At 48.6% G+C, this 12,727-nt stretch overlaps 1 protein-coding gene across 6 annotated transcripts in view; it reads left to right on the top strand.

Annotated features, from left to right (window-relative positions):
- Positions 1 to 2,900: 2,900 nt before the first annotated feature.
- SAMD4B (sterile alpha motif domain containing 4B) overlaps positions 2,901 to 12,727 on the top strand; it is a 36,520-nt gene continuing 26,693 nt past the window's right edge. For 2 of the 6 annotated variants that reach the window (XM_032612333.1, XM_032612337.1), the window contains exons 1-2: positions 2,921 to 2,990; positions 8,866 to 9,184. The gene's annotated coding sequence lies outside the window, so the exon portion shown is untranslated. Of the gene's footprint in view, positions 2,991 to 8,865; positions 9,185 to 10,486; positions 10,542 to 12,727 lie in introns of those variants that run through there. The other 4 variants (XM_032612334.1, XM_032612339.1, XM_032612336.1 and 1 more) reach the window with 4 other exon arrangements.

The following is a 12,727-nucleotide window of genomic DNA, read 5'->3' as shown; positions in this document are numbered from 1 at the left end:
ACCCTCTCATGGCTCCACTATTATTTGGGTGAAAGCAAAAGTCCTTATAGTGGCCTTAAAAACTCTAAATCATCTGCCACGACCCCTCCTCCATTACTTCTTGGACCTTGTCTTTCAATACTCTCCTCTTTGCTCACTCCTCTCCACCCACACTAGCCCCTTTTTGGTTCTGTGAATGATCCTGTCACCGGGCTTTTGCACTTGCTGGCTCCTCTTTCTGGAACCCTCCTTCCTTCATCGTTCACCCCTTCACTCCTTCAGATTTCTGTTCAAATGTCACCTGATCAAAGGTGCTTTTCCCCATCTAAAACAGTGCCAGCCCCATCTCTCAATCCCCTTATAAGTTTTCTCCATAGAACTTATTACCAAGTTCCATTGTATTTATTTGTTTCTGTCCCCCCCAACTAGAAGGTAAGCCTCATGAAGAGAGGGATTTTTGCCTGCCTCGTTCATTGCTGAATTTTTAGCACTTCGGGTAGTGCCTGGCACATTTTAGGTACTCAAGAAGTCTTATTGAATGAATAAATGAACCAGCATCCTTAGAGCACAACCATTCTATATGGTGTGAAAGTTGTTGCTTAAATGGAGGGGGTAATGCTTAGGGTTTGTGATATCCCCCCCCACTCTGTTTTAAAATGGCCTTTCCAGGCTTCCCTGGTGGCGCCGTGGTTAAGAATCCACCTGCCAACGCAGGGGACACGGGTTCGAACCCTGGTCCGGGAAGATTCCCACATGCTGCGGAGCAACTAAGCCCGTGTGCCACAACTACTGAGCCTGCGCTCTACAGCCCACAAGCCACAACTACTGAGCCCTTGTGCCACAACTACTGAAGCCTGCGCACCTAGAGCCCGTGCTCCACAAGAGAAGCCACTGCAATGAGAAGCCCGCACCCTGCAATGAAGAGTAGCCCGCGCTCGCCACAACTAGAGAAAGCCCACTAGCAGAAACAAAGACCCAACGCAGCCAAAAATAAATAAATAAATTTTTTTTAATTAAAAAATGGCCTTTCCTCACAGCGTCTGAGATGCCATGTTTTCCTGGTTTTCTTCCTCCTCTCTCTCTCTGGCTGTTCCTTCTCAATCTTTGTTGAGAGTGTCAATTCCTTTGCTCAAACCTTATACGTCTCCTCTTCTCAAGGTTCTGTCCAGTCCTTGTCTCCATTCATCCTTCATACCCACCGCACACTAGGTCACTAACTCCCACAGCTTCAATTACCATCTTTGATCACCCTCAGATCTTGGTTTCCAGCCCCAATTTTTCTCTTAAGCCCCAGCCCCAGGGGTGTGGAGCCGCCTAAATCCTCATGCTGGGTGGCACACACTGGGCTCAGCATCTTCCTAACCTGCTTCTCCTCTGGGTCTCCTTCTCAGGGAAGCCCCCAATTCCCCCAACCTTCTAGCCAGAGGGCCTCGTCTTGAACTTCTCCCTCCCTACTCCTCTGCGGCCACCCAGTCCCAGAGCAGGTTCCCCGGGCCTCCTGGGCATCCAGCCCTGCCACCCACTCCTCCTCCACTCCCCACAGTCCCACCCTGGTGCAAACGCCCCTCTCCTACCCCAGCTGCCTCCCTGGACTCTCAGCTCCAGTTCTATTTCCTCCAATCCATCTTCCATATAAAAGCCAGAGACATCTTTGCAAACCCCCACTGACTCTCCTTGGCTTGAAGCCCTTCCATGGCTCCTCAGCGTCCTCGGGACAAATCCAAACTCTCTCAAGTGGCCAAACTTTTGGCCGCGGTGAACTCTATGTTCCACTCCGACTGCCTTTCTTTGGGTTCCTCTAATAACCACGCCTCTGTCACCTGACAGCCTTCTGAGTGAGCGCCCCGCTCTGCTTAGTTCACGCTGATCCAGGACAGTGTGCGGAATGAATAGGTTACAACAGTCAGAGCAACAACTCCCACTTAATGAAGGCTTTGCGCCCACCGCTTTATCAACAATTTTTTTTAATTTAATTAATTATTTATTTTTGCCTGCATTGGGTCTTCCGTTGCAGGGCGCGGGCTTCTCACTGGCGCGGGCTTCTCACTGCGGTGGCTTCTCTTGTTGTGCAGCACAGGTTCTAGGCGTGGTGGCTTCAGTAGTTGTAGCACGCTGGCTCAGTAGTTGTGGCACGTGGACTCTAGAGCGCAGGCTCAGTAGTTGTGGCACACGGGCTTAGCTGCTCCCGGACCAGGGCTCGAACCATTGTCCCCTGCATTGGCAGGCGGATTCTTAACCACTGCGCCACCAGGGAAGCCCTGCCCGGCACTTTTAAATGCTTCCTCTCTTTCAATTCCTATCTGAGAGAAGAAGCAACAGGTTCACAGACGGTTGCGGTGGGAAAGCTGAGACTCCAGCAGCCGGAGCGGTTACTCGCAACCTAGACAGTCAGGTGGTGGCGGGGCCCAGGCCTAGAGCGGAGCGTGCAGGGGGGGCGCACAGCCGGGCCTTGAACGCCAGAATCAGGAATTGTGACTTAGCTCGAGGCCGCTGAGGTAGACGCGCGCGAGACTGTCCCCTGCAGGCCGGGAGGCCCAATCCCAGGCTCCGCCGGGCTCCGCAGGGCCCGTTGCCCGTGGCAACGCCGCGCGCGCCCCGCCCCTTCCCCGCCCGCCGGGCTGACTGCCCGTCAGCTGCGCAGCAGGCCAATCCCACTGAGCGGGGGGCGGGCCTCGTGGGCCTCGTTCAACCCCCGCGGCCCCCTTCTCCGCTGGGACCCCGCCTTTCTCCGCGCACACCTCCCGCCCTTCGGACTGCCCTCGCAGCCCGTTGGCGGGCGTACCGTTCCTCTCCGCGGCGTCAGCTAATGCCGGCGCGCGGCAGTCCCGTCAGGGCGGGGCCAGGGGCGGTGACGCACGGCGCGGTGACGCAGCGCGACGGCGGCGGTGGCGGCGGCGGTGGTCGGTGAGGGAGGAGGGAGGGGAGCTCGCGGGCCGCAGAGGGGGCGACGGCAGTGGCGGAGGCCTGAGGAGGCCCGGGCGGCGGCGGCGGCGGCGGCGGAGGCCGAGGCGGTGAGTGGTGGGCAGGGTCGGGCAGACGCGGGGCGGCGGCGGGTCGGAGCGCGCGGGGCTCACCTCAGGGCGCCCCAGGCCGCGGGCGGCCCCGCCCCCTCAGGGACCCCGGGAGGCGGCGGGCGCGGAGCGCGGGCCTCCGGGGTCCCGATCCTCGAGAGAATCTCCCACACCCATCCCCCGAGTCGCCCTCACAGGCCGCTTCTCGAGCTTCTCTCCGAAATTCTCGCCCCTCGGGGTGGCCGGGGGGCCCGGCAGCAGCCTATCTCGTGACCCCCCCCAGGTGTACCTCGGACACCTCCCTGGAGGGCACGCCCACAGACCCCCCGAATCCGCCCGAAGCCCTCTGTACCTTTCCGCGGTGCGAAAGGCTTCCCGAGAGGCCACCCCCTGATATTTACACGTCTGCTCCAGACCCCGTCCTACGCCTCAAATATCTTCCTCAGAGAACCCCCGTCTGGTCCCAGATCCCCGAATCTCCTCCTCCGTCCAGAAATATTTCCCCGGGGCCACTCCTCATATTCCAACGATATGTGTCAGATATCTTCTCCAGGAACCTCCCTCGTAAGCCCTAAAAATCTCCTTCAGATCAGAGATTCCCCGAAATCCTCTCCAGACCCTGTACATTCCAGAAATCTCCCCCAGCGACCTGCTTCGCACATCCCAGCAGTCTCCCCCAGACTTCCTTCTCACACATCCCAAGAATTTTCCCTCCCACCTACCCCCATACCAGAAATCGCCTTGGAGATTTTCCAGTCATAGCCCCCAAATCTCAGAGCCCCTCCCCTTGGAATCCTCCAGAATGCCCCTGATGTCCCCTGAAAATCTTCCTCAGAGACTCTCTGAAATGGCCTCGGATCCTCAAAACTCACTTGGAGCGCCACCCCGCCCCGCCGCCACCAATCCATCTCCCATATACACTCCCCCTTGACATATCCCAAAAGTCATCCCTTTGGCCTCTCCCACAGGTCCCAAAAATCTCTCTCAAAGACCTCCTCATGCTTCTCAAATCTCACCACCCTGAAATGCCCTAGAGATCACCCTCAGACACCCCAGAAATCTTCCCCTGAGACCCTCCTCACTTATCCCAAAAATCTCCTCCAGAGATTCCCTGAAATCTCTGGAGAACTCTTCTTCCACATTCCACAAGTCTCTTCCAAAACCCTTTTTATGTATCCCAAATCTCCTAGTAACCCACACAAAATGTTCCAGAAATTGCTTCCTCAGGATTCCAAAACGTTTCCTCATAGTTTCTCTCTGATATTTTCTAGAATCGCTCTTCGAATCCCCCTTTCAAAATCTCTCCTAGACCTACTTTCAGATGAACTTTCCTCCTCACAAGCCCTGTAAACCCTAAGACCCTCTCTTCACGACCCCTCTGAGATGCAGCTTTTCAAGACCTCTTCCTGTCTTCACAGAGACCCCAGCCACCTCCTTGAGCCCTCTGAGACGCCCTTGAAATCCCTCCCAGAGACCCTTCCAGCACAGAGACCCTTGAATCAGCACTTAGAGACCTCCTGCCTTACTAAGAGACTTTTCCTAGATAGTTCCCTCCCTGAACTCACCCTCACAGCTTCCCTCAAATCCTCTAGAACCACCTGTAGAAGACCCCCAGCACCAACCGGCTCCTTTTCTTAGAAAGTCCCAGAATTTTTTTTTGAAAAACCCTCTACTCTGATGTTCCCATATTCCCCCACCCCAAGACCCACCTTCCCCATATATCCTATTGAGACCTTTACTCAGAGTTTCTCATCTGAGCTCTTTGAAAGCTGTTCCTAAAAAGGCCTCTGTCATCCTGCTCCAGTAAATCTAAGATCTCTCACAGAAGACCACACCTCCACAGACTCCCTTTAGAGAATTTTCTCCAAAATTGCTGTGCATCAGCAACTCTAGCACTTTGTAAGACTTCCTCAGAACACTCTCAGGTTCTCCCTCTGACATCCCCAGGAAACCTTATTCAGGGCCCTATCAGATATACCCCTTTTAGAACCCCCATTTACACCCTCTCGTCTCCTCCATTCTCTTTCCTCTGCAATCAACTTAGAGATCCTTCTCAGATCTGAGCCTCCTTCTCCCATTATCCCACCATAGGCCCCCAGCATCCTGCAGACTCCCCCTCTCAAGAGTCTCTATGTCCCCTTTTATTAAACAGATCCTCAAGAGATACCCTCACCTCTTGAAATCCCAACTCTCAGAGATCTTTCTCTCAGACCATTTTTCTTAGGTTCTATCTTCATAGACCCCTCCTCCCTTTAGATCTTCCCTTCAGAGAGATGGAGAGACCCTTAACACCTTCCTTAGACTCCTTTTTTTTTTTTTTTAAGGTTTTTATTTTTTTGGCTGCGCTGCAAGACTTGTGGGATTTTAGTTCCCTGACCAGGGATTGAACCCAGGCCCTCGGCATTGAGAGCACGGAGTCCTAACCACTGAACCGCCAGGGAATTCCCACCCTCCTTAGACTCTCCTTGAAGACTCCCCTGATTTTCCTCTCTAAAGCCTTCTTCCTTTTTCCACTTTGAGGGCCTCCTCGCAAAAGAATCCCTCCCCCTATAGTAGTGGTTCTGAGTGTTGTCCCTGGACCAGCAACATCAGCATCACCTGAGAACTTGTTAGAAATGCAAATTCTTAGGTCCCAACCCAGACCTGCTGAATCAGAAAACCTAGGAGTAGGGCCCAGCTGTTCTTAGGAACCTTCCTGGTGATTCTGATGCATGCTCAAGTTTGAGAACCACTGCCCTCTAAGAGGATTTCCCTTTCCCCACAGAAAGCCCCCCTGAAAGATATCTCAGCATATGCCTCTGTGCCCTACTGCCCACCCCCATTTTCCTGGGAGTCCCCTTTGTGAACTACCTACCCTCCAGAAGATTCCTTACCCTCTTTGAAAGGTTTCTGGTTTCTCCACAAGGTTACCCCACCCTCTGAGCAATTACTTCATATTCCGTCTTTGAATGGTTCCCTTTCAGATCTTCCTCAGCATTTTCTCCTTCTGGCTTCCCCTCCACCCCTCCATACCATCCCCTTTCTGTGCTTCTGCTTCAAGTTGCTCCCTTCTTGAACACACATGTCCATCTCTTCTCCTTATCTATTCCTCATCTGTTCTCCACATAGGCACCCTTGCCTTAAGGCACCTTCCAGTCTTTTCATTCTCTGTGTCTTACTGCCTAGAGCCTTCCATTGTACTTCTTAGAGCACCGCTCATCTTCTTCCTTGTAGTTTTTCATGTACTTGTCCACTCACCCTCACTGGCCTGAGAGTTTGGAAAGTACCAGGATGTAACTTGTTCTTTTCTGAATCCCACAAGTTGGGATCCTTCCCTCTGTAAGTTATTAGGAATCATTGGCTCATGGGCAGCTCTTCCTGCATTTGGTCAGAAATCTCTGAGTTCCTTACTCTCACTCCCCATTCAGGTTCAACACATCTTATCCACCCCCTCCTCTCCTCTCACCTCTTTTATTCTCTCTACCCAGCTCCTTTTGCCACTCCTCCTAGGAGAGGCTGCCTTCCCCACCCTCTCTCATCTGGAACTTTTCTTTGTGCTGTTTCCTAATTCTTAGCTACCCCACGTCCTATTCCTGGGGATCTGCCTCACCCCATCCTAGTTGGCTTCTCAGCCCTCCTCAGCCTTTGTAGGTTTGGGGCCTCCACAGGGCTCTCAACTTTCTCCAAGGGTTTTTGTTTCTCTCTAAGTTTGAGAAGAATAAACAGATCACGGGGTAAATACTGGGGCTGGCCTTCAGGGAGCTCACAGTACAGAAGAGAGGTTGGGCAGGTACATGGGACAGAACGTGAGGTACAAATTATATACTGTGGAAATTTGGCAGTGAGAGAAGGCACCCTCTATCTGCAGAGACTTCATAGAAGAGGTGGTATTTGTTCTGGGTGCTATTCCACAAGAGTTAGGACAAGGATGAGTGGTCTTCCAGGCAGAGGATGCAGCTTATGCAGTGGGTGAAAGACAAGAAAGACTCTTCATCTCTAACCCATGGCATCTCTTCTCTTCACCTAAAGGACAGAGGTGAAAGAAAACAGATCTCTTCCATCTGCATTGTATTTGCCAGTTGCACTTTAGTGACCCACAGAGTAATAATGTTAATGACCACTGTTTATTGAGTAATTATTATCTGCCAGTCACTGTTTAAGTGCTTCACATGTATTGTCTCATCTCATATTCACAAGAACTCTATGAGGTAGGTAAACTGTGATTATCCTCATTTTACAAAGGATGAAATTGAGGACAGGTGGCACAAATAGAAGGTCTCTGGGCTCTGTCCGTCCCGGGATGATAGTGTCTGGGGTCAGAGAGTTGGATTTTCTGTTCAGATAAGGTTGGGTGCAATGGGGCATTGTAGTGTAGTGATCAAGTATGCAGACTCTGGGGCCAGACAGGATTTGCATCCCACATCATTGCTTACCCCCTGTTTTGTGACCGAGGACAAGTTATTGAACTTCTCTGGTCCTTAGTTTCCAGAGTTGAAAAATGAAGGTAATAATATCTTACTTCATAGAACTATTATAAGGATTAAATAAGTTAATATGTATAAAGTATTTAGAACAATGCCTTGTATATAAGTGCTCAGTTTTAGCAAAAAAAAAAAAAAGTTCATATCAACCAAGACTCTAAGATATAGGTGACAGTACGTTAGCTCAAACTGGTTTAATAAAAATAAAGAGAATTAATTGGCTCATGTCACTGAAAAGTCCAGAACTAGGATGGCTCTAGACCTACCTGCATCCAGGAGTTCAATATTCCTAGTAATCTCTCCCCATTTCTCCACTGACTTAGCTTCATCCTCAACTGGTTTCTGCTTTGTGATGGCAAAGATGACCCTCAGCAACTGTAGGCTTAAACCCTACCTTCTTAGCAGTCTCACTGGAAAGAGAACTCTTGCCTGAGAGCCCCAGTTTGAAAACAGTTTCCTCTCTGAATAAGTGTGAAATGGTGACAGAAGATCCTTTGAGACATGAGCGGCAGTCTTAGAGACTCTCTTGCTTGCTAAACCAGACAGGACTGTGATTCCATCCCATGACCTTTCTGAGGGTTGATGGTAGTCCCCCTCTTCACTGTTCCCCAGCCCCAATCATTCTCTTCTCTATGGTCGTTTGGATCCAGAGAGTTTATGGCTGGTCTCACCCCACCAGACTTTCCTTTGGGATCTCACTGGGAGAAACAGGAATGAGATGACTGGCCTGGTTTGGTTATAGCCTTGGGGTAGTGGAATCCAGGAGTACTCATGTTCAGTTCCTTACCTCAGCTTTGGGTTTCTAGGGCTCAGAACTTTAGAAGAAGGTTAAGTAGATTACTGTGAGTAGAGTTTTGTTTTGTTTGTTTTAGGGTAAATTTGTTGAATAGAGTCTGGTCGAGGGCAAGTAACAGAACAGCAGTGTAGAGTGTGCACGTCTCAAACGTCTCCAGCAATTAAACAATTTATGAAAGCACTTTTCTAGGTACTGGAGATACAGCAGTGAATGAAACAGTCAAGGTCTTAGAGCTCTTGGGTCTTATATTCTGATGGAGGGAAGATATATAAACAAAAGAAATCAGATAGTGATATGTGCTATGAAGGAATTAAAACAGTGTGAAGGGGGTGGGAGGTTGGCCACTGTACACAGGATGGTCAGAATTGGCCTCTTTGAGGAGGTGACAGTTGAGCCTGATAACCTGAAAGATGAGAAGGCACCAGTTGTGGGAAGATCTAAGAGCTGGGCATTCTAATCTAAGCATAGTTACATGTGGAGAAAGGACTGCTGCAAGGTGGGGAAATTTTTCACAGATGCTTACTGAGGGTCTGTTATGTGCCAGGTACTATTCTAGGAATTGAAAATGTAGCCGTGAATAATACAGCCACAGTCTTCCTTTCCCTCGTGGATCTTACAGTCTAGGTGTTTCCGGAAGAGCTGCAGCCTTTGAAGAGACACTTTTTGACGACGATATCAGACCAAAGACTCCTTCCTACTGGGGAGATGAGGAAGATTGGGGCACACATGAACCCAGATCTGATTGATGAGAAGGAACCAGCCATGTGATGATCTGGGGAAGAACATTTCGGGTAGAGGGGTCAGCCAGTGCAAAACCCCTGAGATGTGTTCAAGGAACATCAAGGAGCTCGTTGTGGCTGAAGCATAAGTGAAGCAGAAGGGGCAAGGGCTTGGAGTGGTTGACAGAGGCCAGATCATGTGGGGCCTTGTGGGCTATGGTAAGGAGTTTACATTTTCACATAAGAGCATTGCGAAGCTATTAGAGGATTTTTTTTTTTTTTTTTTGGCTGTGGTGGGTCTGTTGCTGCGCGCAGGCTTTCTCTAGTTGCGGCGAGTGGGGGCTACTCTTTGTTGCGGTGCGCGGGCTTCTCATTGCAGTGGCTTCTCTTGTTGCGGAGCACAGGCTCTAGGCTCACGGGCTTCAGTAGTTGTGGCATGTGGGCTCCAGAGTGCAGACTCAGTAGTTGTGACACACGGGCTTAGTTGCTCCGCGGCATGTGGGATCTTCCCGGACTAGGGATCGAACCCGTGTCCGCTGCATTGGCAGGCAGATTCTTAACCACTGCGCCACCAGGGAAGTCCCTATTAGAGGATTTTTAAAACAAGACAGTGACATGATTTGTTTGCTTGTTTGGTTGTTTGTAAAGAAAATTCACTGGTTTCTGCAAGGAAAACAGGGGCAAGAATGGAAGCAGGAGGCAATACATTTGTCCAGATGAGAAAGGATGATGACTTGAATATGGTGGTGGTAGTAAAAATGGAGAGATACAGATATACATGTTCCATGTTGAGAAAACAGGAGTTAATGATGGGATTAGAGAAAGAGGAATCCAGGATGATGATACTAGGTAACAAGTCTGTGAGGGTATTTATGCCTCACAACACTATGAGAGTAGGTACTAGTATTAAACCCATTTTACAGATGAAAAAACAGACACTGCAAGGTAAAATCATTTGCCCCAAATTATGCAGGTTTCCCAGAGCTCCCCAGGCTCTGTTATCTTCCAGGAGGCCCTGCCTGGCTTCTCCCCTCCTCTCCTTCCCTTCTCCAGGACCATTCATACAAGAGCCTCATTCTTGGCTGAGGCAGTAATATACATATTTTGTATACATATTTCACGAGTTTCTGAAAATAATGGTTGGTTTTCATAAGAGAGAAGTTGGGGTCCCTTGGCTTCTGACATTCTCCTGTTCTTCTCAAGTTGGGATAGTGAGTTAACCTTAGGTAACTAGCCTATTACTTTACTCATGAAATGAACAAGCTCCTCCAAGGCCTATGTGGATGCTGTGGGAAGGCTAATAGGACCCTCCCGTTATTTGTCCAGAGACGTTGGCGTTAAAGGGTGTATGCTTTGGTCCAGCTTGGTCCAGCTTTCTAGGCAGTGGAAGGGAACTTATAAATATATATAAATATATAATATATAAACTTATATATATATATGTATAAACTTATAAATATATATATATTTATAAGTTTATATAATTAAATATAAATAAATACACTGTAGCATTATTTGCAGGAAGAAGCAGACTGCTTGGCCTTAAAAATCTCAGCTTAGCTGTGTGCAGTCTTGGGTAAGTGACTTGACCTTCTCTGTGTCTCAGTGTCTTCATCTGTAAAATGAGAATACTATTATATACATATATATAGTTATAATTTTTGAGATCAGATGAGCTCATCCATGGAAAGCTATTAGCATAAGGCCTGGCACATGATACAATAATATATGATGTGAAGACATTTGAAGCATCATGCTAGGTGTTTTTATATATATTCTTTCATCTCATTCTTACAACAAGCTTCACTGAGGAAGAAACTGAGTTACTTGCCAAAGGTCAGCACAGCAAGTTGGTATCAGTAGGAGAGCTCTGGTTCAGCCAGGTCTCACTCCACAGTGCTGCTTGTGGATGAGGAGAGCTGACCTCCAGAGGCGCCTCCTGTATGTGGGCTGCTTTTCACTGGGGCCAAAGAAAGAGTCCAGTGGACAGTTTTTCCTGGAACCTCTTAGCCAACTTTTGACTCCATTTCCCACCCTCTAGGGTCAGAAGATGCTTCTCAAGAAGGTTACTTGGTCTCTTAGAGACCAAGTATGGCAGCCATATTGTTGGACTATTTGAAAGACTTTACCATAGGGGTTCCCCTCTAGTGTCTTTTCTCAAAGGCAGGGGGTCATTTTTGGTCACACAAGGATGGAGACTAGAGCAGTGGTGAATTCTCTTGTATGGGAGCAGTCAAGGCTTAAAGTTGAAACTTTAAGTGGTAGAAACCCAGCTCAAACTGACCTCAACACAAAATAAATTTATTGGACCTTGTAACTGAAAAGTCTGGGATGGGGAGGTGGGATGGGGGGCTTCAGGCTAACTGGAGACAGGTCTTCAAATGATGTTAACAGGTCTCTCTTTTTCTCCCCTCTTTTGACTCTGCTTTCATCTGTATTGGCTTCATTCTGAGGCAGGCCCTCACTGTGAGGTAGCAGAAGTGGCAACCAGGAATATCAGGAGATGTTGTATAATCTGAGCAACCCTAACCAAGAACTTATTTTACCCAATATTTCCAGCAAAAGTCCAGGGAGGCCTTTCCTTGGCCAGGCTTTACTCCATGTATGCTCCTAGATCCAAGAAAGACAGTTAATTCTCCAAAGGGAATTTAGGGGCCTGGTACCAGAAGATGGGCATGGATGTTTGGCAGACAAATCCACCAGAATGTATCATAGTAATTTGCTACCACAGTAAGATGTCTTCAAATAGTCAGGGCTGATGCCTCTTCCCTGGCCAATCTCACCAAGCCAGTTCTTCCTTTCTCACTGTTGCCAAGCACGCAGGAGAGGAGGTAGCTGGGGGCCTCTGGCTTTTTGATGGAAGAAAGCCATCCAGTTCTCCTCTCCAGTCACCATCCAGACCAAACACGCAGCATTCTCCTGTCCAAAACATAGGAACACTTCCTTTAGGGATGATTTTTATTGATGTATAGTTGATTTACAATGTTGTGTTAATTTCTGGTGTACAGCAAAGTGAATCAGTTAAGTGTGTGTGTGTGTGTGTGTGTGTGTGTGTGTGTGTGTGTATTCTTTTTCATATTCTTTTCCATTAGGGTTTATTACAAGATAATATAGTTCCCTGTGCTATACAGTAGGACCTTGTTGTTTTATCTGTTTTGTATATAGTAGTTTGTATCTGCTACTCCCAAACTCCTACTAATTTGTCCCTCCCCTAATAGTATATTCTTAAACATGACTATTTGTTACCTAAAGCCCCAGTGTTTCCTGAGGACTGTCCAAGCCATACTTGGGCACTAGATCCTCTCTGCCAGTCATGTTTCCTGAGCAGTGGGGTGGCTTAAACGTGTAGGACCTTCTCTAGGCCCTCGAGAGGGATAGTTATCGGACTTTTGGTCTTATCACAGTTTGTGTCTATCTGGTCTAAGGACTGCAGGCCCCAGGCTTTGTTTGTTCTGTATAGTGGTTCATTGTTGCTCTTTTAATATGAATTATTTTCCAACATTTAAAAATGGGATTTTATTTAAAAATCCAGATTTCTGGCTCCTCTTTAAAAAAAGTATGTAATAATCTAAGATCTAACAATACTGGACCCAAATTCCTACATGGCAGCAGCTGATTAGAGCTAAATAGTAACTTCTCCCTTTAGACAGGGTGTGTGCTTTCCAGCTCACCCAGCCTGCTCCATTCAAAACTGGCCTTGTAAGCATCATGTTTGAGATCCTGCTGTGTCCCAAGGCTTTGCTTCTAGCATTTGGCTCAGGG

The sequence above is a fragment of the Phocoena sinus genome, chromosome 19 (genome assembly GCF_008692025.1).
Source record: "Phocoena sinus isolate mPhoSin1 chromosome 19, mPhoSin1.pri, whole genome shotgun sequence".
NCBI lineage: Eukaryota > Metazoa > Chordata > Mammalia > Artiodactyla > Phocoenidae > Phocoena > Phocoena sinus.
The sequence above is the reverse complement of the archived record's forward strand: the minus strand, read 5'-3'. Positions and strand labels throughout refer to the sequence as shown.